The 24,175-nt window shown below is 47.7% G+C and overlaps 1 protein-coding gene and 1 long non-coding RNA gene across 4 annotated transcripts in view; one reads left to right on the top strand and one right to left on the bottom strand.

Annotated features, from left to right (window-relative positions):
* The window catches only part of LOC138523608 (uncharacterized), a 29,527-nt gene extending 13,518 nt beyond the window's left edge, over window positions 1-16,009 (bottom strand). Inside the window, exon 1 of the long non-coding RNA XR_011283331.1 lies at window positions 15,523-16,009. This is a non-coding gene — a long non-coding RNA (uncharacterized lncRNA). The remainder of the gene's footprint in view (window positions 1-15,522) is intronic.
* Window positions 1-24,175, top strand: part of ANKRD27 (ankyrin repeat domain 27) — a 1,511,294-nt gene that overhangs the window by 936,765 nt on the left and 550,354 nt on the right. The gene's annotated exons all lie outside the window — the stretch shown is intronic.

The following is a 24,175-nucleotide window of genomic DNA, read 5'->3' on the forward strand; positions in this document are numbered from 1 at the left end:
AGGTCCCGCAATTCCTTTCCGGTGTTAGGGCCATACACAACCACAATAGTTAGCTGTACCCCCCTCCAGTGACCAGTAACAAACAATGCTTTACCGTCCATCCTTTTTCCAAACCAGAGGGTTCAAGAGCCTCACTCTTCGATTATGTAAGATACCTACCCCCCTTCTTAGCCATTTCAGAGGCCCAGAACATCTGTCCCACCCCTGCCCCTGGGATACGTCTTTCATCCCCCTGAAGGAACTGTGTCTCTTGCACCAGTAACACTTCCATATCTCTATTCCACAGCTCCCTCCTCAGCAATGAGCGCTTGGTAGGATTGTTCAGTCCCTTAGAGTCCCCATCTTGAGACCCTCGGCCCGACCCATACCTTCAACTCTCATTGTTTGGATATGTACAACCTTGTCCCCACCCCACCTTCTCTAGAATCGTCTGCTCTTTGAACCCCTCCCCAGCCCCCCCTTTGCTTCACCCATCCTTCTCCTCCGAGGAGAAGTTAGTCTCCTCTCCGAGACGCCCACCATGTGATGGGCCACCAGGGGTTAGTGCTTGCCCAGCCTGTCTAACAAAGTATCACCACCTCTCCCCTCATACATCTTCACACTCAAACACATTAGCCTTTTAAACTTTCATGACTATGCCGTCCCTTTTTCTAATTAAGGAGTCCTGCGAGTTCTTGTGTGAAAGGGTGTTGAGCTTTTTAAATTTCCTGCCACCCGGCATCATCTTCTTGACGCTCTGCGGGCCCTCCGGCCCACGCTGTTCCGCTGATGTCTCCGTCGACCCCTCCAGACCTTCAGTAGAGTCCTCTCCTTTGAGAACCTGGAGAACTTGATGTGTCTCATGTCCACTGGTTACTCTGTATATCTGCCTCTCCCTTCTCAAATGACAGCGCAAATGGAAAGGACCAGTGGTATCTTCTGCCTTTTTCGGTCAACCATTGTGTGAGGGGACGACAGTCTCTGCGCCTGGATAGGGTGAGTCCCGACAGGTCTTGGGACATCCTAATCGTGTCTCCTTCATATTGTAAACTCCCCATCCACTTGGTATTTGTATTTGGTTTATTTATAAAGCGCAACCAGGCCCAGGGGCATACTACAGGTACATGTTGCAATTAAGGCGGTGGGCCGAAGGTGAGACAGATAGTAATATTATTTACAATATGTTCAGTGGGTAGGCAGTATATCTTAGCTCTAAGATGTTAAGCTGTCAATGTGTCCAGGTCATGAAGCCAACGTTTGGTGTTGCGTTTAAATAGGTTGAAGGAGGTTACAGACCTGATTGGAACAGGTAGAGTGTTCCATAGCTTTGAGGCTTGTACAGGGAAACTAACTCCTCCCGAGTTAAGGAGTTTGAATCTTGGTATAGACATAGTGTTAACTTGAGCTTTTCTAAGTGGTCTTGTAGAAGTGTGTAGGGTAAGTTGGTTAGAGATGTAGGATGGTGCGAGGTTAGCCCTGGCTTTGTGGGTAAGGGCAAGAGCTTTGAGGGATATTCTGTGCTCTATAAGGAGCCAGTGCAGATTACGTCTGGTCTCAGAGATATGCAACTTCTTAGGGATGTTGAGGGCTACCCTAATGGCGTTATTTTGAGTTACTTGTAGCTTGTGAATATTTTTGAGGCTAGTGCCTAAGTAGAGGGCATTACAATAATCTACTTTGGACAAGACTAACGTTCTAGCAAGAGTAATGCAGTTGGGAGTGGAGATAAATGGCCTACATGCGGTAATAAGTTTACATGTGTAGGCGGCTGAAGACGCTACTGCATTGGTTTGTTTGGTGAAGGATAATGTGGCATCGAGGTAGATACCAAGGGTTTTAGTAGTATTAGAGAGAGGGATGGGGTTACCATCAATAGTGAACGATTTGAAAGCAGTATTTAGTTTTTTTAGTTTAGCGTGAGTACCAAGGATAATCAACTCCGTTTTTTCGTCATTGAGATAAAGTCCATGGTGTGCCATCCACGCTTGTATTACTGCGTATATTTCATTGAGGGTTTTGCTATCAGTTTCATAGTCGCCAGAGATAGGAATGAGTATCTGAGTGTCATCCGCATAATTAGTATATGTGACACCCAGATAGTCAAGGATATCGAAAAGGGGCTTCATAAATACATTATAGAGCGTTGGGGACACGCAAGAGCCTTGCGGGACACCACACGGGACTGGTGAGGGTTCAGCCGAGTCAGTAGGAGAAAAGACCCTCATGGTTCTGTTAGCCAAGAAGGAGCTGATCAGGCAGTGGCTGCGTCGGAAAACTGAGCTGCAGATTTCAGGTGGTGGCAAAGCGTTTGGTGGTTGACCAAGTCAAAAGCTGCTGACAGATCAAGCAATAAGAGCAGTGCTAGTTTGCCATTGTCTTTTAAAATTTGAATCTGAGTAGTGAGATCTATTAGGGCAGTTTCCGTGCCATGTCTAGGTCGGAAGCCGGATTGCCTTAGTCCCAGAAGATTGTTTCTAGATAAGCCTGTATTTGCAGGTAGGCTGCTCTATCTAGCATCTTTAGTAAGAAGGGTACAGTTGTTATCGGCCTATAGTTAGCTGGGTTGGCTGGGTCAAGAGTGGGTTTTTTGATTAGTGGGATGACCCAGGTGTCTTTTAGGTTATCAGGCACTACTTCCGTTTTGAAGGAGGCGTTGATAAGGTTGGTAATGAATGGTGCCAGTTCATGAGCTGCTGCTTTGATAATCGGAGCAGGACAAGCGTCCCCTTGGCAATTCGATGGTTTAAGTTTCCTAATGATGTTTTCTACTTCCCAAATTGAGAGGGGTGAGAAACTAAATGGTTTACAGGTTGGCTCAAAGGTAGGTGACTTGTTAGGAAGTTGTTTGTGATCAGGGTCAGCGAGTAACGGGTCTTTTTTCGCATTGATTTTAGATTGTAAATGGGCTATTTCATCTAGAAGTGCCTTCTGGATGTTGCTGCACCATAGTGCATCTGTGACACATTTATCAATAGGGACAATCGGGGGGGCGTGGCCTGGTGCTCATGGAGTGAGGACGCAGAACTTTCGAGCTCCGGCCAAGCCCCGTAGTCTGATCCTGAATTCGGTGTTTCAAGCCCGCTGTGCTGTCCATCCGACAACCCAACCGAAGTTGAGGCGAGGACCTGTGCTCCGCAGCTGCTCTTGACGAAAATCGGAGCTCGGGAGCCCGATACGGCGCTTTGGCCCAGCTCCCCCCTCTCTCCGAGCGGCGCACACAAAATGGCGCCTTCGATGCCCGGGAGAGCCTGAACCCCGCAGGAGGGCTGGCGAAACTTCACTCCCCGGGACCAGCCAGGCATTCACGCTCACTGCTGATCGAGGGAAACCAACGAAGCAGCGGGACCAGCTGAACCATGCATCGCTGCCCGGCAGAACATCACTGAGAGGCCCAGGACTCTCCCGGCGAGACTCCCTACCTTGCATCCCGAGCGCTCACGGCGAACGGCACACAGAGCTGCTCCCGCCGAGTCCGGGGTCCACCCGCTGGGACCCGCACCGCCCTCGGCGGCACCCCTCCGAATTAAAAGCGGGGGGAGGCTCTGGGGGCCCCGCGGCTCCCCCTGGACTGTGATATCGGGCCCCCTGGCACTCGAGGCCCACCGCAACAACACGCAGGGGGCCGCGCTCCGGAAACGGCACCGGAGACACCGAAGCCGTCCCCAGCTCAGCCCGACACTTCATCTCGACGAACATAACTAGGGCTTGCCCGCCCCCCGCGAGTCGGCCCTCGCCTCCGAAGAAACAAAGCAGGGTCGACCCGACAGGCGAATTAATCTGCTGAGGCGTCCCCCCCCCAACACGGTGCCCCTGTGGGCCAAACGGAGAGCGGGCTGGGGAGAGCCATACGACCACACACCCTGAATGAGGCCGGCCAGACACTTACAACAAACAAAGGGGACCAGAGATCCTGCAATGTCTACCTCAAGGGGCAAGGCCAAGAATGCCACTATGGATCCTTTTGTCACCCCAAAACCCCACCCGAGCGCCCAGTCCATGCCTTAAAGCACAGCTGCGCAGACCAGCCCAGGGGAATGCGACAAGGGCAACCAGGTACTCGAGGCGATTGCTGCCCTAAGAACGTTTATTGACACGAAAATTGGTGAGGTGAAGGCTGACATCCAACTCATAAGACAAGATGCCCGCAATCTGACGGAACGTGTTACCAACATAGAAACCATCCAGAAGGACATCGCCGAGGACACACAAGACCTCAAGGCAGAGGTGGCGGACCTTCGGAGAAAGGTGAGCTACTTTGTGGCAAGATCAGAGGAAGCAGAGGGCCGCGCTAGGCGCAACAACATTAGGATACTGGGTATTCCTGAGGAAGCCGAAACCACAGACCCGACGGCCTACATAGAATCCCTAATACAGCAGGAAATTGGGGCGGAAAAACTCTCCCAGGGCTTCGCCATAGAAAGGGCTCACAGATCGCTCCAGAAGAAACCCCCTCCGGGTTCCTCTCCTCGCCCCATCATAGCGAAGGTCCTCAATTTCCGGGACCGCGAAGTGATCCTAAAGTTCTCGAGAGAGAGGGCGGAGAGATAGAGCGGGACAATTCAAAAGTCACCATCTACCCTGATTACACGCAGTCAGTGCAGAGAGCAAGGAACTCTTTTGTCCCAATCAAAGCTAGATTGAGAAAATTAAATCTAAAATACATGCTGCTGTATCCCTCCAGACTAAAAGTGATCCACAAGGGGCGAGCGATATTTTTGGAAACTCCAGCCGCAGCCACCATGTGGCTGGAACACAATAACCTGGCTGATGTCCCCCCTGAACCCACCCATGAGAACTGAACCGAATGCACAAGGGGTGACGGACCGACACCTGGACACCACCACCCTTGAATCAGCACTGTACACCATCACAAGAGAGTACATCACCACCATGGAAACTACATTGAGAACATCAAGTGACTACGGGGCCCACCCGGCCTCCCGCTCATGAGCACACAGCACGCACCCACGGAAGACCAGTGCTGGCTAGCTGCCGGCACAAACCTACTCGTGCCAGAAACCCGGATTGGCACAGACAGCACGAGAGCCCCCGAGCACTGCCCCCCCATGGCAGTAGCTGGGTGCACCAGTTATGGTTATTTTCGTTCAGTTTTTGTTATGACTGCACTCCTCATGAAGACTGTCCACCAATTCACGGAGGATCAAAAGCCGGAAACTGAAGCCCATCACCCCATGCAAGCAAATCGAAGCATGACACCTAGCAGTGGATGCCCAACCCAGGAAATGGGCGGGGAGCCTCCCATATCCATGATCAAAGTCAAGCAATGATAGCACGCTTCAGAATAATCACATGGAACGTCAGAGGGATGGGATCCTACCTGCGAAGAAATCGAATACACTCCTACTTGAAAAGGAAGAAGGTATCGTTTGCCCTCCTGCAGGAAACGCACCTCACATCCGACACCACGAACAAACTGGTGGACTATTGGGGTGGCCAGGGCAGTGGCTCCTCTTACTCGAAGTACGCACGCGGCGTATACACGTGGGTGAGTCCTGACACACCCTTTCACCAGATGGGGATGGAGACGGATGAAGAAGGCAGGTACGTGATAGTTTGGGGCATGCTGGAAAATTCCCGACTATGCATAGTCAACTCATACTTCCCACAACATGGCATACCCTCCCACCTCAAGCAGATATGCGCCAAAATTGCACACCACAGGGAGGACGCCTTCTTGTGGGGGGGAGACTTCAACTGCGTGATGAACGAAGACACAGACAGATCTTTGACGCCGCGCATCCCCAATGGCCCTGCTTCCCGTGCCCTCCGCAATGTGGTCGCGGACTTGCACCTAGTTGACGTCTGGCGAGATTTGCATCCCATCGACAGGGCTTACTCATTCTACTCAGCCCCCCACGGTTTACACACCAGGATAGACCATCTTTACGTCGACAACGCATTGATACTGCTGGTTGAGTCAGCAAACTACCTGGGAAGATCGATTTCGGATCATTATCCTCTCCTGATACAGCTCCACCTAAGAGGCCCGAGGCCCCCCATCCCGATGTGGCGTATGCCAACTGAAACCTTAACGGACCCTGCATTCAAGGAAACCCTAAGAGAGAAACTAGATGAGTACGTAGAGATCAACAAGGGATCGGTCCAGAAGTGGAGCACATTCTGGGAAGCCATGAAGGTGGTAACGAGGGGTGAGATAATAGCTGAAGCCGGTGGGATCAGGAGGCAACTGAGGAAGGAGCTGGAGGACAAGGAGGATGAGATCAGGCAACTGGAAGATGCTCCGCCTCCGACCGCTGCCAGGGAGGCCAAACTGAAGGACATCAGGGAGGAATGCAGGATAGCCTGGGAGAGGCTGTCCAAGTTTGACTTCTCCACACGGACCCTGAGGGCACACAAAGAAGCAGACAAGCCAGGCAGGATACTTGCTTGGTTATTTAAGAGGGAGAATCCGAGGCAGGCCCTTAAGGAGATCAAAGATGAGGGAGGCACAACACAAAGGACACAACAAGCAATAAATGAAGTCTTTTCAAGCTTTTACGCCAGGCTCTACACCCACAACGAGCGAATCCCTGAAGAAGACATTAGAGACACCCTGGATGAGATCGGACTACCCAAGCTGAGTCAAGAACATCGAGCTGGGCTGGAGGAGGCCATCACACTAGAAGTCATATCGGAAGCGATCAGGTCCCTCTCCACTAGCAAGACACCCGGGACGGACGGCCTCACCCCAGAATTCTATAAGGCTTACGAGGAGATCCTAACCCCGATATTACATGAAGTTTACTTGGAAGCATATGAAACTGGAACCTTGCCGAGTAGCATGAGAGAGACTCTCATAATACCAATGCTCAAACCAGGCAAACCACCCGATGAGTGCGACTCGTATCGCCCCTTGGCGATGCTGAATTACGATGGCAAAATCCTCACGACTATATTAGCCAAGAGGCTCTCGAGGGTGATAGGGTCCCTAATACATGAAGATCAGAACGGCTTCGTCCCAGGACGCAACACTACCGCCAATCTGAGGAGGCTCCAACATGTTATGGCACAAACAGAGGAGAGCAAGGAGGACCTAGCGGTACTCTCACTTGACGCCGTAAAAGCTTTCGACTCAATATTTTGGGAGTGGCTGATCTTGACCCTGAGAGAGTTTGGTCTAGGTGGGTCGAGGTTCTCTACAACAACCCAGTGGCCCGGGTGAAGACTGGTGGTGTGGTACCAGGAGCATGGCCCATCCAAAGAGAAACCAGGCAAGGGTATCCACTATCGCCGATGTTGTACATCCTGGGCCTGGAACCAGTGGCAATTTATTTCAGGAAGCAATTGTTCGACTCTGGCATCAGCATTGGTGGAACATATAACATCATCTCCCTATATGCCGACGATGTCCTTCTATACCTCAGGAACCCCCGAGAAACCTCACCTACAGCATTGGATGTCCTCGATAATTTTGCCAAATACTCAGGGATAACATTTAGTAGACAGAAATCATGCTCCTTCCCCCTTGCGGGACTCAGAGGAAGAGACATAGAGGAACTACCCGAAATAGGGATGCAGTGGCAGCCGGAGGCCTTCTGCTACCTAGGTCTAACCATCATGCACACGCCAGCCTCCAACCATGAGCGTAACACCGAAGCAGCAATGTGCGGGGTTCGAAGGTCCGTTAAATTTTGGTCAAAGCTCCCCCTCTCAATGATGGGTAGAGCTGCAATCTCCAAAATGATTATACTCCCAAGATTCCTCTACTACTTCACCAACATCACACACACTATATCCCCCCGCCCTTCTTCAGGAAACTGGAATCTCTGGTCAGGGACTTTCTTTGGGGTCAGTCCAGACATAGGCTTGCCCTGACAATCCTCACGCTCCCCCACACCGAGGGCGGCATCCAACTACCCGACTTCCAGAGATACAATCTCGCATCACAACTAACACATGTCACAAAGTGGCTCTCGGATGAACCCTCTGCTGAGACTGGCCTCCTTTGCCAACTGACCGGGCCTACGCACCCTAAGGAGATAATATGGGGCTCGCAGGTGGGCCCCCCTGACCCACCCATGATAGTAAACCTGGGGAGGCGGGTCTGGAACAGGGTCAGAACACTGCTAGGCCTCCATCACCCATACATGCCTGAAATCCCCATGCTGACAGATGTATGCAGGACCCCCATCGACCTCCCAGTAATGAGGAACTGGGAGACTTGTGGCCTCTATACATGGGGAGATATGTTCGACGAAGGAGCCTTTAGGGACTTTGATTCGCTGCAACTAAAGGACGGACTCTCTTCGGGCCAATTCCTATTTTACCAGAGGGTGAGACACGTAGCCAAGACCAAATGGAACACATAGCCTGAGGAGCCAGAGACCCACCCCCTTGTACAGGAGATGTATAATTTGAGCGACGGCTGGAAGCCGACATCGAGGCTGTACGCCCAGATAAACGACCGAGTTAAGCCCAGAGGAGCGCCACCTTCAACGACAAAATCCTTTCGACATGCCCATGGTGCTCCTCCGAACAAGCTGACTTGATCCACATGTTCTGGGCTTGCCCCAGATCCCAGAAGCTCTGGCTTGCTGCCGAGCAAACCTGCAGGAGAGCTGGACTGGAAAGGTATGAATGGACAACTAAGGAGTGTCTCCTGGGCACCCATCCGAGACTTAGTAAAATCAAGCACCTAGTGAAACTTATGGACATGGCATCCATTCTTGTGAAAAGAACAATAGTGATGGCCTGGAAGTCGCCCGCAGGCCCCATATATGGACCCTGGATCAGGGAAATGGAAATATGGACCACGGCCGAAACCAGGGCCTGGGAGGAGGGAAACAATAGAGGCGGGGACGATGTGAGCACAACACTAGAGTCCTGGAAAGCCCTCATGAGAGACATGATCTTCTCGACAGACTTCAAACCCCCCTGAGCAGCCCAACAGGACACAAATCCCAGGTAAATCGTTACGATCAGATCAATGAGCCCGAGTACGTTCCAAGCGCTGTGTCCCGAAACGGCCACAAAGAGGGGTGGCCCCGGTTCCGAGCCAACACGCAGAATTAGGACCACATTACGATACCATGGGAGTGGACAGTCAAAGTTGTTATTATTGTTATTTTTGTTAGTTTGTTATCTGTTGTCCTTTTGGCAGACACGACACATGATTCATAATATAAAGCACACTCCGTGCTCTACTGCTATGTGTATGATTACAAATGCCAATAAAAACATTTAAAAATAAATTATCAATAGGGACAATCAGGGATTCTAATTCTTTTAGAATCTTAAAAAGTTCTTTTGTGTTAGATTCCGCTTGTTCGATCCTTTTGTTATAGCTGTCTTTTTTGGCAAGTATAATAGCTTGTTTATAGCTAGAAGTTGCTAGAATTAGTTCATTTGTATTATTTACTGAAGGGTGCTTTTTCCAATGTGCTTCTGCAGTTCTCTTAGTTTTACGTAGTTCTCTAAGATGCGGCATGAACCATGTATTCAGGTGACGTTGTGGTTTACGTTTCTGCAATTTTAGGGGGGCGATGGTATTCAAGGCTTTCAGTATTGCCTGATTGTAAATGTCTACTAGGACTGTGGGGTCGGAGGTGGCCACGTTGCCAAGAAGGGGAAGTAATAGCGGTAGGAGTTTATCTGGTGTAATGTCTTTCTTATTTCTAGTGCGGGTGGCTGGAGCGATGATAGGAACAGGGTGTTGTGTGTTGGCTTTGATGGAAAAGGTTATTTTATGATGATCCGACCAAATGCATGGATCATTGGATAGAAGATTGATCGAGCAGTTAAGGTTGGTGAGCCAGTCCAATGTTCTTCCTTTGATATGTGTGGGCTCATGAATAATATCGTTATGACCCAAGTCTGATAGGGCGTTAGCTAGATCACGGGCATTATTATTCGTGGGGTCATTAAAACCAAGGTTGAAGTCCCCTAGTAGGATAGTTTGTGAATTAGGTTTAGTGTCGGTGGATACAAGGGATACAATTGTCACAAATGAACTTAAGGGAGGAGGATTTCAATCCCCTCTCCCGAACTACAGAAGCAGAATGGATCGACCCCTCCCACCGTGGTTGGTACGGGCGCCTGGATGTTCGAAGTACAGGTAGCCACGTGGCAGCCAATGGGGGGGAAGAAGGAGTTAGGGAAAGGGGATGGACGAATAAAGGGAAGGAAGGGAACACAACAAGACATAAACAGCAAAAGGACCCCTACAATTCCTGACTTGGTAGCGTAATACTCCTGCAACCTGACCTGACTCTTACTCCAGAAATTATTAGAACATAACATCATTTTCATACAATACATAAAGCACTATACATGACCTCTTGCATGTTAGTAACCATGACTTAAAGCCACAACAAACAGATAGCAAGCAGAGAACACTGAGACACCCACATGCCTCAAAACATGGATTGACACAAAACCACTGTACATAGAACAGAGCTTTTCCCCATGTGGAGAAAGCAATATGACTGGAACATGCAGATTTAGCAGGTTTTTGCCTCTGTACTTAGAACGGAGCTTTCAATTAGTGAAGAAAGCACAACTAGTGAAGAAAGCAATGTGCATGTGAAATAACCAGCGTTTAGTCGCCAAACCTCATAATCATATTAGATATAAACAGATAGAAGCACCCATGATAGCATTATGAGGGCACACTTAACTCATGGTCCGGACGTTTCCTTATTACGTCCGGACATTAATGAGTGAAGCGTTTTCTTTAGATGCAAGTCACCGCTGCAGCACGGTAGGATACAAAACACACATGAACACTTAACTGATGGTCCGGGCGCCTCCTGCGGCTGCCCCGGACCTGAAGTAATCGAGCAGGTTAGCAAGCGTTCATCGCCGCACACGGGGAATGCAAATACCTGGGTGCATAGTCGGCATTCGTTATTCAGCTCCCTCGCGCTGCCTGCCTCCGCTTCTCTTGTTGCTGCTCCGCTGCTGCTGCTGCCCATGCTCTCCAACATTAATCATCAGCAACTGAGCACGGGCAGGCGGCCGTTAAGAGCACATCCTCTAAGTGCAAAGGGCCTGCAGCTGGTTACCGGCGGGCCCAGGAAACTACACCATTCCCCATGCCTGCTGGGAATTGTAATCTATCTAGGCCGTACCCGCTTCCTCTTACACCACAACCCCTGATTCCTGACAACAATATCCTCTATGAATGAGGAAATGGGTCCTGGTGGTCGGTAGATAAGGTGCACTGTTTCTGTGTGGTTAGGTGATAGTGGCAGTTTGATGGACAGGGATTTGGCAGAGGGAATTCGAGCATCCTGAATGACTCTAATGTCGTAGGTGTTTCTGAAGATGAGGGCAAGTCCGCCTCCCTTAACTTGGTTGGTGTTACTATCGCATCTTATGATCGCATAGTCATTTGGTATAGCAAGGGCTAGAGATGGTCCAGAGGCTGCATTAAGCAAGGTTTCCGTAACTGCAAGGAGATCAAGCTTTTCATGAGTTCACCAAGGCTGCTTTGATTAATGTGTCTTTTGCGATGGTAGAGATGGGCCATGTATGGTGATGGGTTCTAGCGTGCTGTCTAAATCAGTGGCCAGATTAGCTAGAGTATTGTTACTGCATGTAAGTTTGTTGCTCTTGTGGGCGTGTGGTTGGGGGTTTTTGAATCGCAATCGTGCTCCTAGTCTGAAGTTTCTAATTGAGATGGTTGGGTGGTAAGAGCATGGTATGGTTGGGGCGTAGTTGTTAGTAATGTTGTTACAGGATAGGGATGAGCTATTATAAAGCTTCAAGTATGGACGTTGTTTTAGTGGGGTGGTTCTAGAATTGAGTCTGAAGTTTCTATTAGTAATAGCGCAAGTTTGATTGGGAGTTGGTCTGGTAGCAAAGTGGCGTATCCAGAGTGCTGGATCATCCAAGTAAGGGTTGGCAGTGTCCATAGTCGTAGTCCACAAGGTGTGGGTAATAGCTGACTTAGGTGTGCTAGTGTGTGTTTGTTGGTTAGTATGTAGGTAGGGCTGGCCTGTCCAACGTCTAGTGTAAATGTACATTAGGTGGCGGAGTGTGGTCAGGCACCAATACATAGTGGAAGTAAGCTAAGCCAGTGGGCAGGGATGGAGGACTCAGAGTGTGTAGTGAGTACTATGTCTGAATGCAAGGTTAGTGGCACAGGCAGTACATAAGTTCAATTGAGAACACGTAGTTCAGGTTAGGCAGACTGGCAGGTGTGATGGCTAACCTTAATTCATTTAAATACAAGAGGTGACACGAATGTGGCCGTATGTAATATGTAACATCAGGTGACAACAGTTGGCTGCCAATACAGTTGGCAGAGAGTGTGAGTGCGGCTAAGCATATAGGCAATGATGGCAAAGTATTGCAGTAATTAAAGGGGTAGTCCAGCTAAAAATTTTATTTAAAAAATAGATAGGCAACATTAAAAAAAAAATACTAGCACTTTTTTTTAAAAAAACTTCCTATGTAAAATTCTGAGCTATTCAAGCTCAAAATTTGCAAAAGCAAGCACATGGGCGCATCCATTTTGTGAAATGGATGCCCGCCTGTGCTGGCTTTTGCTTTTGCGGCACTAATGAAGGAAAAGCCAGCCAGCTGTAGTAAACAAAAGCTACCGCTGGGTGGCTTTTCCTTCATTGGTGCTGTACGCGGAGGACGGGGACCGGAGACCAGAGCAGGAAAGCTGCAGCTAAATCTCGGTAAGTGCTATTTATTTTTTTTTAAAAATAAGCACTAGCTGCGGGTTTTTTTCTAAGTTTTCCGGGCTGGAGGAGCCCGGAAAACTTAGAAATAAAACCGCAGCTTTAAAAACGTTGTATTTATGTTTGCGGTCGCTTTTGAAGCTACCGCACACATAAATACAACGTTATTGTGTTTGAAAACGCTGCGGTTTTTCTTTCCAGGTTTCTCAGGCTCCTCCGGCTCGGAGGAGCCTGAGAAACTCGGAAAGAAAAACTGCAGCGTTTTCAAACACAACTGCGTTGTGTTTCTGCCTGCCGTGGCTATCACTTTGGGTCTCCGGTGCGCCCCCAGGGGAGCACCAGAGACCCAAAGTGAAAGCCAAGGCAGGCAGAAACACAACGCGGTTGTGTTTACATGCCGCAGTGTTTCTGCCTACAGCTGATTTCCCATTGCATTGAGCTTGCGTAGCTCAAAATTTTACATAGGAAGTTTTAAAAAAAAAAGTGTTAGTATATTTTTTTTAATGTTGCCTATCTATTTTTTAAATAACATTTTTAGCTGGACTACCCCTTTAAGCATAGCGCATGGAGACGGTTCAGGCAGTTACTGGCGCTTAGTGGATTCATCTACAGAATACGGTCGAGTAGATGAAGTGGAGCATGGGTGCCGTGAGTGCTGGGCAAGCAGGGGAGAACCAACAAAGTCACATGCTTCTATGTCGCCAATGTAATCAACAGTTATGTGCACAGCCAGCCAGCAAGAGCAGTGAGGGTACGCATGTAATGGAGACAATAGTGAGGACAGGGTCTGGCGGGATACATATAATTGTCGCGCATAAGTAATTACCAGCTATCAGTCATCGCTATCATCGGGACGGCGGCAGAGCTGACGCGGGAGGTTGGCTAGAGGTTGTCGCTCAGGCGGTGAGCAGTATCAGGGTGCCCAGAAGCTAGGAAGGCGCAGACGTGCAGGACAATTGGGCGTTGGTAGATGTGCATACATTGGAGCGAGGGGGGAGCGGGCAATTACAGTAGGGTGGATCATCAAGCACAGATACAACGAGCAGTGAGGCGCGCGTGCACAATAATGGCAATATGAAACTTACGGCGACATAGTCTTATCAAAACTCATTTGCAGTTTGTTTACTCACAGGCCCCCTGAGCGAGGCTAAGTTCACCATTGTAATGGGTCAGGAATCCGGCAGGGGGTCTGGGCGAACGGAGAGGAAGGCTGAGGACAGGCGAAGACAGGAATTGGCCTTATTGTCCTGGGCCTTGATGGGAGTGGCCCGGCTTCGCCTACCAGCTGGCGATAGGGTCTAAAAGAGGGCTCAATGGCCAATCAGAGCTGAGAACAGTCAGCTATGCCCAGTTAGGCACTGGGGCTCGTTGAGGTATGGCGGGCGGCTAATGGTGGCAGTGGCAATCAAGCAGCTATTGGCATCAATATTACAGCATGCAGGCTGTGTGGGTATTCTTGCAGCCTGGCAAATCGGTAGGTGCAATTAGCAGCAGTGAAAAATGATTCTTGCACAGGGAGAGGTGCTTACCGGAATTCGAGGGCAATTCAGGTTGACTCCAACAAGGGGGACCACTGCTTCTGCTGGGTCCGGGGGAGCTCCTGCTCCTCTGGTGTGGAAGGGGATCTGTTCCACAGCTGGGACAGGTCTTCTCCAGAACCTCCATTTTCTCCCGATATCTTAGGAAACGGACCACTATCGATCTGGGGCCCTCTCCTCCTCCTGTGTCTCCTCTGTGCGCCCTTTCCAGCTGTACCTCCTTCCCCCCTTCCAGGGCAAACAGCTGGTTGATCAGTCCTTGCACCTTCCTCCCAACCTCCACAGTGGTCTCTCCTTTCTATTCTCTGACTCCCAGGGTAGGTAGGTTGTTCCGGCGTTCCCTATTTTCCAAGCCGTCGAGCTTCAGGATGGTTTCTTCCTCATGCATTTCCAGGTCCGTCAGGCGCGCCTTGTATTTCATGTCCAGAAGGTCTACCTGCAAGTGGTTGTGGTCTCCACTCCGCCCTTTAGATCACATATGGTGGTCTGAATGTCCGTCCTGATCTTCGTTATTTCTTGGAGTATGTCCTTAAGATCATCCCTAGTGAGGGCCGGAGCTGGTGTGCCCTCCCTCGCCGCTATTGCCGCCTGGATTGGGTGGCTCCCCTTCCCTCTGTCAGCCAGGCCTCTCCAGAAGCGTTGGAGCGACTGCACTCTGCCTGCGCCGCCCTTCTGTGTCACGGCTGGCTCTGACTCTCTTCCAGCATGGCCTCAGGCACTGTTCTGCCAAATTCTGTACAGCGGTGGTCCACTCCGACCCCTCCCTACCTTTGCTGCAGTTCTCAGTGGGTCTGTCACCTTTCCGGGGTCCCCCGTGGCCTCTGGTTGCTGCGTTCACTGTGCCCCTTTTTTCTGGGTCCTAGACCGTACTCAGGGGGTCTGTGGTCTTGCGTGCCTCCCTGTTCTGTGTGGTGTGTGCCTTGCCCCAGGGCCACAGGCTTCTCGGGCCCTACACCGCTTTTCTGCAGGTCAGATTACAGAATGTCTCCACAGTGCCCTGCTCCCCTGTCCTGCGGGGTATACTCGTCACCAGACCTGCTTTGCCCTGCTAGCGTGGGCAGAACCCTGCCTTTCCGCGTGCTTGATGTCTGCGCTTGGCTGTGTGCACGGCTCTCTGGCTCCTCAGTGTTTGCTGTCCTAGCTTCCACTCTGCGCTTTTCTGTGCGCTTATTGCTTCAATGCCCATTTTTTATTATTCACCACTTTGGGCCTGGGTCTCTACCATCAGGGGCAACTCGGTAGCCCCAGCATGTTCCCCTGTGCGCCGAACCATAGTATTACCAGGAAGGGTGGGTGGGCCGCTATGCAGCTATTTTAGTTTCTCCCAGTGCCTCCTCCGCCCTCCCTCTCACCTGATGTGTGGGAACTCCGGAGCTCCTCTTCTGCTGTCTTCTGTGCGTCTACCGCAGGGGTGGCTGGGTCTGCTCTCCGTGTCCCGGGCTCCAGTATTGCGTGCAGCAGGGCCTCCGGGGCTGTGCTTCTGTCTCGTGCTGGATACACTGTGGGCGCTAAGACCTGAGACCTCCAGCGGGGTTGGCCCCCACACACAGCCAGCTCCCTTCCTCCATCAGCTCTCGTCGGAGGAGCGGTGCCAGGCATCTGCTCCAGACATGTATTCAATCCTGCCTCCTCTCCCCCCACACCCGCCACGGCTCAGCTTCTGGGAGCGAGGTTATAGGGTGCCCCAGGACACCGCACAGTCTGTGCCCCCGGGGGTGTCCACTGCACACTTCTCCTGGCTTTTTCAACGTGGGGGGGAGCACCACAAGCTCCAGAACGACGGCGCTCAGGCAGAGCTGCAACTTCACGCAGCCATCACGGTCCGCGCCCCCTCGTGGTCTCCCTGTAAACATTTTTAACTCTTGTATAAACCAATAGCCTATCATGGTTGCACAGTTTTCAAACTCACATTATCTCATTGTACAGATAAAATGTCATGCCATATAATCGGGCAATTACCCTAGTATTGCATGTATTTTCGCATGTTATTTAATTGATTGCACTCTGAGTGTGACGAATGAGGTAATCTGGTCTTTTTTTTTCCCAAGCTGGTGTGTCTTCTGAGTTGTGGGTTATCTTTTGAAGTAACATTTCCCATACCATCATTCTCTCTAGTTGAATCTGCAAGCATTCTGGGCTGCTCTGTCAGAGTATCGATCATGTCTGCTCTCCCTCATCTTTCGAAGTCTAGGGAACATCTCATTCTACTCTGGCTGCTTTGCCTTTTTTTGCCATAGCAATTCTTCGAACTGCCAGCACAAGTGCTAGTTTAACAAAACCTCCCTCTTTCTTTGTATTATTCAATTTTGGTTGTCCACCCAACAGATATGACTCTGCCGAGTCTGGAATACGTTCGATCCCCAAGTTAGCTAGTGTGTGTTTAACTTGTTCTCATAATTTTATAGTTTCAGGACATCGCCAAAACATATGCCTTATATCCCCATTTTCCATTTGCCACTTGTGCCAGTATTGGGAAACATGCTGGATAATCTCGTTGGGGTTAGGTAAACTCTGTGCAAGAGGTTATATTGTATCAACTTAAAACGTTGATTATGGGAGACAATTTATAAATATAGAGTACCATTGTTCCTTGTCGAAGCTAACTGTGATGAATCCTGCCAAGGCATCGCTAATCCCCAGCCTAAGATCTATTTACAGGTGGCATGGAGAAGGCAGCTGCTACCTGATCCCTGGGGGTGGCATCAGGAGGGAGGATCACATGGGAGGACATGGCTGTCAAGGTGAAGTGGTAACTCCTTTAGGAGGGACGCAGTATTCATCCTTTACTGAGGATGAGAATACTATAATTCCCAAATACATAATGGCATGCTGTCATTGTTCAAATCCCTCCCATGAAACTACCCAAAGAAAATGTTATGATAAACAATTTAACCAGAATAAGGTGTGTACCTTAGGAGCTCAGGACTTGACTATAACATCCGCTAATTGTCATGATACTATGTTAAAGGAATAGTGCCATCAAAAATGTTATTGGCTCAAAAGATGGGCCATCATCAAAAACATATATAAAAAACATTCATTAAGAAAGTTCCTATGTAAACTTTTGAGCAAATGAGGCTCAAAGTCACAGATTTAAAGCACTAGGAGGCATCCATTTTGTGAAATGGATGAGCCTCCTGTGCTTGTGTAAATTGCTGCCCTTGCGGCACTAATGAAGCAAAAGCCAGCCAGCTGTAATAAACAAAAGCTACCAGCAGGTGGCTTTTGCTTCATTGTTGCCGCAGAGCAGAGATTAACACTTTTTTAAAAGCACTGCAAAATAAATGCTGCGATTTACTTTCTAACTTAGAAAGAAAACCGCAACATTTATAACGGGTCGGGGGAGCCCTGGAGACTCAAAGCTGAAGCCACAGCAAACATAAATACAACGTTGTTGTATTTAAAAATGCTGCGGTTTTCTTTCTACCCGAGAAACGTAGAAAGAAAACCACAGCATTTAGAAATACAACAACGTTGTATCTCTGACTGCGGCGGCTTTCACTTTGAGTCTCCTGGACTCCCCCCGACATGGTTCTTATTGCCCAAATTGTGTTATGCTGTATTGTGATTTCTACTTTTGTGACACATGTCTGTTGAATTAAAGTTTGCAAAAGAAGAAACAGGGAAGGTCTACCAAGGGAGTTGCAACTACTTGGGTCTGAGTTTGGGGGATTGGGTGGGGTGGGTTGGGGGGTGGAAGTGTCAAGAGTTGAAGAAATCTGGAATGCAGCTACCTAGGCACCTCCACCACATTTATCAGACATTATAAATTGTTGGTGGCTCTAGAAATGGCTCATATTTTGGTTCTACAGTTTTGGCTGCAGTGTCGCTCTCCAAATTCATAGGTTGTGCGTGCCATTGGAATGTGTTTGTGTGAATAGAAGTTTGATTGGTTGATCCTCAACTAAGTAAGGACTGTGATGTGGATGATGGATAAGGGGGTAGGATTCCTGCTCACAGTCCAGCATTCCCACCCACCTTCCAGTTTTTAGAGCAGCTCGAAGATATCCAGGCCATCATTCAGGTGGAAGTGTCTTTTGTAGGGTCACATGGTAAAAAGGAAAAAGTATAATGTCGAAAAAGGACTAATCAATCCTCCATGTTCGAAGGGTAAATGTAGTTTGGAGACCCTGTTGTAAGTATACTGAATCGATTAAGTAAGGACTGCGACGACAACAACGATGGACTCTGTGTAATAAAGATTGCCGGTAACTAATCTGGCCATTATCCGGCAAGGTACTCGGTGCCTTAAACGGTTTTCACCAGAAATACCTGCAGTTCGAACCAGCAGAATTCCACAGCTTGCGTTTACTGCTTCTTCCTATGTCAAATAGTTTAGTCTATAAACCAAATCTTAGATGCCATGCTATCTGTATAGGGTACACGGTAATGGTAAAGGATGTGTGTTGCCAAGAAAAAAGCCCTGTTGAACAACTGAATCACCTATTCCTTTTAGATAGCTCCAAAGGTTACAAGGTAGAATACCCACTGCTAGAATCGCGTTTCTAAATGAAAGCAAAACCGCCCCCCTCCAAAACATTTGGTTTGGACCACACCCCAACCAAAGATTTCTCTTCGCCACAAGGAGATCTCCAGAGTCTAGCTTAAAGCAAAGTACATTAAGCTAAGAAAGAGATGTGGTCCAGAGGACTGAGTGTCTTCCCTAGCATAAGTCTTAAATTGAGGAACATGGCAGTATGACGATCAATGGGGTAGCTTGAGAATAGATATGCCGAGGAGTAGGAGAACCATTTCTGCCTGTGCAATGTAAAGGTAAGGAATCCATCACCTGATGAGCAGTAATTAGATTTGCATTCTGTTGAGGTTTTATTTAGTTGAAAACATTTGGCTTAGAGGTCTTCATATGCTTCTGTCCAGGGCATCCCTAAACCTGAATCTTTATTTAAGGGTGACATTACTACAATAAGTCGGTGGAAGGCTAAACACTATTGATTAATAGGTGAGCTTCAATCAACGATAGTATTCAAATGGAAAGTATGCAATTGCAATGATTTCAATAGAAGACCCATCTCAAAATAATCAGCACTGAAACACCTTTTTGTGAGAATCTGCCATTTGAACATCTGTTTTCTGAAGGTCACCCACCCTTTCAGTTGGGCTGCATTCCTTCAACTCAACCACCTGGGGGTGTCCTAACTATTGAGATGGAGGCACGTTCCTTCTAGAACAAACTGTTTTTGGGTGAGTTGGGCTCGACCGACCTGGTTCACATTTCTAGGTCTGATTCACCAATCACCTTACTGGTGTTATAAACACATTTTCTCACTTAATTTCTTCCATTCAGGTTTATCAAGAAACAATTATTTAGTTCTTCCATGGATGTGCCATTCTATTAATTGGTGGAGCAAAATTCTATGTACGGCAGGACGTTGCTATAGAGTTTACCTTAACAACTATCTCAGGAATGTCCCTACTCTCTATGGGCCCACCTAATCCAGCTTTGCCCAAGTGTAACTTCAAGCACAACTTATATCAAAGTGCTCATTTCTGATGTCATAAGTAACCCAGCTAAGTCTTTTGTACAGCGTCCTTGGGATGCAGGTCACTCATGCAGACCTGTTTCAAGAGCTGCTCATTCAGTAGCACTCAAAAGCTCTGCACAAAAGGGGTCACTTTGAATGATATTTTTCCGTTAATTGAGCAACAGCATTTTGCAGAAAAATATTACCTCTAGGGCTTCCTCGTGTGCAGGTGTTGTAGTGCTTAACATTTCTGCATCTTAGAAGGCATAGCTTCTTTGTAAGTCAATCCCTAAATAGAACGAAAACAGTGTTTGTTAAGCAAGCAACTATTTGTGTAGAGGTTTTCTAAGACTTAAAACAGTAATTGTGTGGGAAAAATATCCTTTATTCAGTCGCTGTTTAAGGCAAAAATAATGTTGTTTCACTTGGCTGTGATTTATTACGTTGCATGAGCCAACAGGATCATTCCAACAGCACCAGAAGCCACATTGGGTTGCCCCAGGCTGACCCGCTCTTTTTCAGTGGTCTGGATCCACACACATTTCTGAGCTGTAGCCTGTCTTTGTTTTCTTTTTTCTGTGCAGGGGGGAGGAGTGGAGTACCTGCAGGGTTCTAGTGCTGGGCTCCTCATGGACCTCACTCCCCAGACAGCCGGCGCTCCCGATACCCACTTGAACAATATTGTGCATCAAGGTTGAGTCTGTAAAATTTCACAGGACAACACACAACCTTTTAATTGCTGTCAATTGGCCTGTTGCATTAAATGTGTTACTTATGTATTGTTCTTACTCCCTCAATAACCTGCTGATAGGCTAGCTACATTGCTCTTGCCATTGTCACAGGATTAATTCCAGTATCTTTGCATTAAGATGAGTTCACCCTTTTTCAGGGACTATCACAATAACGTAGTATACTTCTAGAAACACTTCTTAATATAATTGGTTTCTGGGCAAATCGTACCTTATACTTACGATTGTGAATGTTGTTGAGGCTCTAATACTTGTTAGAGAATATGCCGTGACAATCCTGATTTTCAAAAATTCAATGATCTCCCGATTCAGCTCATATGGAATGGCAGGTCATCCATCTGCTCCATCAACCCTAAATTTACTATAGGAATGGCAGGGATACAGGATCTGGCAGCTCCTGAGTTTCTGAAACAATACTACGCTCTGCATGGTCAACATGGCCACATGATGCGATAAAGGAGACCTAGATATGCCCAACAGGAAGATCAAGCACCTAGTATTTCTGGAGGAATTCTGTGTAAATTGCAAAATATTTTTTGTGCTGGCTTAGTAGCATCTGCACGCTGTCTCCAGTCCAGATGCTTGTAGTTGTATGGGTCGAAATGGGTTTGCACCGTAAGGTTCGCGCCTTGTTTTATATGGGTGTTCCATTGTGGGAGGTTGTTTTCTTATGGGCATGTTGGAGGCAAGTGAAACATTAACTTGAGTGAAGAAGGTATGTGGCGCTTCTGGGAATGTTCAAAGATGTCAGGGTAATGCCCTTTGATACCTTGAGTGAGTTTTACATACAGTAGGCACGCATTTTTCCATATGCAGTGATAGTGCATATTATTCCAAAGACATGGCGCGCCTTTCCAGATAAACCACACAAATATGAAATGGTGCAAACACTGACTGGTTTTGTCATTGTAGGTCAGGAGCATTCTGCTCTTGTATAAATTTAGCTTGCTGGGTATAGTAAGTCGATTTGAAAGGCACAAATAGGAGTGACACCTTGATGACTGTTTTGAAAGGCAGAAGACTGAAATATGCCATCAATGCTGGTATAAGTTGATTTTGAATATATTTCTGCCTTGTGGCTAGCTCCCCCCTGCTGGCTATTAATACATTTGTTCCAGCAGGATCAACAGACTGTCCGATGTGATCATTCAAGCATGTGATATGGGATTGTGATACAGTACTACATCTGTGGCAATGAGTATAGGTTTACTTATTTGTTAACAAATGGGTGGTGCAACACACACCCTACGTCTGGCTACTGGGCAAGGCATAGGTGAGGAAAAAGATGATATCCAGTTGTAGATTACTCAATCTAGGGCCGCCGTCTTTGGCACTGACAATCGTCCACTGCATCCAGGATTCAAAACTTATTCAATTGACGTTGGTTGAAAACTAGTTTAGAAGAATTAGACTTTAAGGAACAGATGACGGTACTTTTCTACAGCCTGGGATGTCTTTTTTTGTACTGTTCATTACCCACATGACTTAAGGTCCCCATGAACACACCTGTACATATATGATTTGTTACATGGATATAAACCTAAAGCGTGATGGTTGGCATTCCGGCCACCCGTCATGCATCTGTATTACGTTCTATGGGGCAATTGTCCCATTGCGAAGTTAGCGGTCAGTGAAAATGTATTTCGAAAGAGAATTTTGTTCTTAGCTGCCAATACACCAAATGTCACCCTAAGGCTAGAGATTGGTGTTTCTTCACTGGAAGATCAGGCATCTTTAAAACATTTTTTGTATTGGGTGTGCGAGTATGATCTAATGGTGCCCTAATTTAATATAAAGAAGCTGTGGTTGACTGCTGAATTGTCAAGGTTTTTTTCTTATCCCCTGGGTTAGATACATCTGAGACACTTTGAAAATGCTTAACTTAGAAACATTGTGGGTTCATCTTTCTGTCATAAATAAAGATAGTAAACGATATTGGATGCCTACCTGGATTGGGCACTTAATAGAAGTCTGTCAAAATGTCTCTGCTTGTCAAAAGGTGTGTCCCACATGACTGTTAACACAGTATAAAAGATGGATGTCCCCTTCAACGCAGACAGGGGGGAGAAATTGGTAACATTTATAAAACAGTGGTCCTGTCAGGCGGGACGTACCTTAAATTGACACATTAATGCTCGACAGTCCTCCATGACGAAGCACTGAGAAAAAGCTCAATCAGACCCAAACCTTAAGAAACATTTGAAAAAAGACACCATTTTATTTTATAAGTATATAGATAAAAGGCATATTAAATCTTATGTGGCCCATAGTGCATATCGGGTCTTACGCAATATAAATACAGTACATATGGATTAAAGTGCTACATCTGTGATAGCCTATAATCCATACTCAGTCCATCCAGTATGAATGAAAATCATATAGGTGCAAGATGCTACTAAAGCCTTTAGGTAGACCTACCAAAGGGGTCTACAATCCACCCACACAGTTGGGAAGACAGGTTGCCTGAATTCGAGTGAAGGGGATCACGCGAAAGGGGGGGACCGGTTTTCACAACTGTCTGTGAAAAGTTATTTCAAACTATGCAGATGAAATGTTCAGTCACATATTGCATTGGTAGAGATTAGACAGAAGTACACAGCTCAATAAAATGGGAGTGCTATGCGTAAACTACACTAGCCTAGGGACCAGCATATTGGTTATAGTGTAAAACGTCAAACCTATCAATATTTATTACATAGCATTGGTAGTTTCGACAGGAAAGTTCTTCTAACTGGACTCCAGTTGATGCCCGTCTTCTTCAGGACAGTGTGCTCCCTTATGTGTTAAGCACCACATAATAAAAGTGAACTCAAATACACCAAATCGTTACGATCAATATAGGGCATACAGAAAATGACATCAATATTTGTGAACCCATATTCTCGACCAAAAAGGCTGGAACTAGCGTCATGTGATTGCTTCCAATAACGTGTCAGCCAAAAGCCGTGCAGACCCCAGATTAGTAGGTCTATAGTAGGTGCTCAGGTTCAACCCCCTTATGGTTGGCTCGGAGAGAAACGACTTCAGTGGAAACATCATCTTGGTGTAGAGAGTTCTATCGTCAAGAAATATGTGTCCCAATGGGTGCCATAATGCTGCGTTGAGATCGCGGTCTTGCAATATGCCACAGTGTTTAAGAAAGCCGTCTCTGCTTGAATTTGCATGTCACGCTCTAAGCCTCACCTCATCCGGTCATGACTGTTAAGACATTTCTTTTTCCATATAACTTTTTCACAATTTTCCAACACTTTGTTCTCTCCCGCTGCCCTCCCCCTGTAGTCTGATCATGGATGGCAAAGCTTCCATTTAAAATGTCCCCAAACATTGACTCCTTGAATCGAGTGTCTAAAGTTATTCGACTAGTCCCAACAGCTTCATCCTCTTTGGGCCCCTTTTTGAAGAAAGCCCAATACCTCAGACCAATACGCCAAGAATCCTTACTGGTCTCCTTGTAGAGACTAGGTTGCCCATTCAAGGGCTGCAAAATTCTGCACTTGACCCACCCATTCGTGCTCTGTCGGGGGGGTCCTTCGACTTCCATTTTTGCCACACCCCCAGTGCCCCCGCCATCATTAAGATCACATATATTTTGCAGTCTGCTCTGGTGATCAATTCTTCCAAAGTACCTCCCAGGTCCACAGTAGACATGCCCCTGTTGCCCCCTCCCTTCATGCCCTGCGTCTCCGCTAGTGCTTCCCATATTAGCCTCCAATAGTTTTGGATGTAGGGGCAGTGCCACCAAATATGGTTCCACGTCCCCAGCATACGACATT

The sequence above is a fragment of the Ambystoma mexicanum genome, chromosome 1q (genome assembly GCF_040938575.1).
Source record: "Ambystoma mexicanum isolate Mex_15411 chromosome 1q, UKY_AmexF1_1, whole genome shotgun sequence".
In the NCBI taxonomy this organism is placed as follows: domain Eukaryota; kingdom Metazoa; phylum Chordata; class Amphibia; order Caudata; family Ambystomatidae; genus Ambystoma; species Ambystoma mexicanum.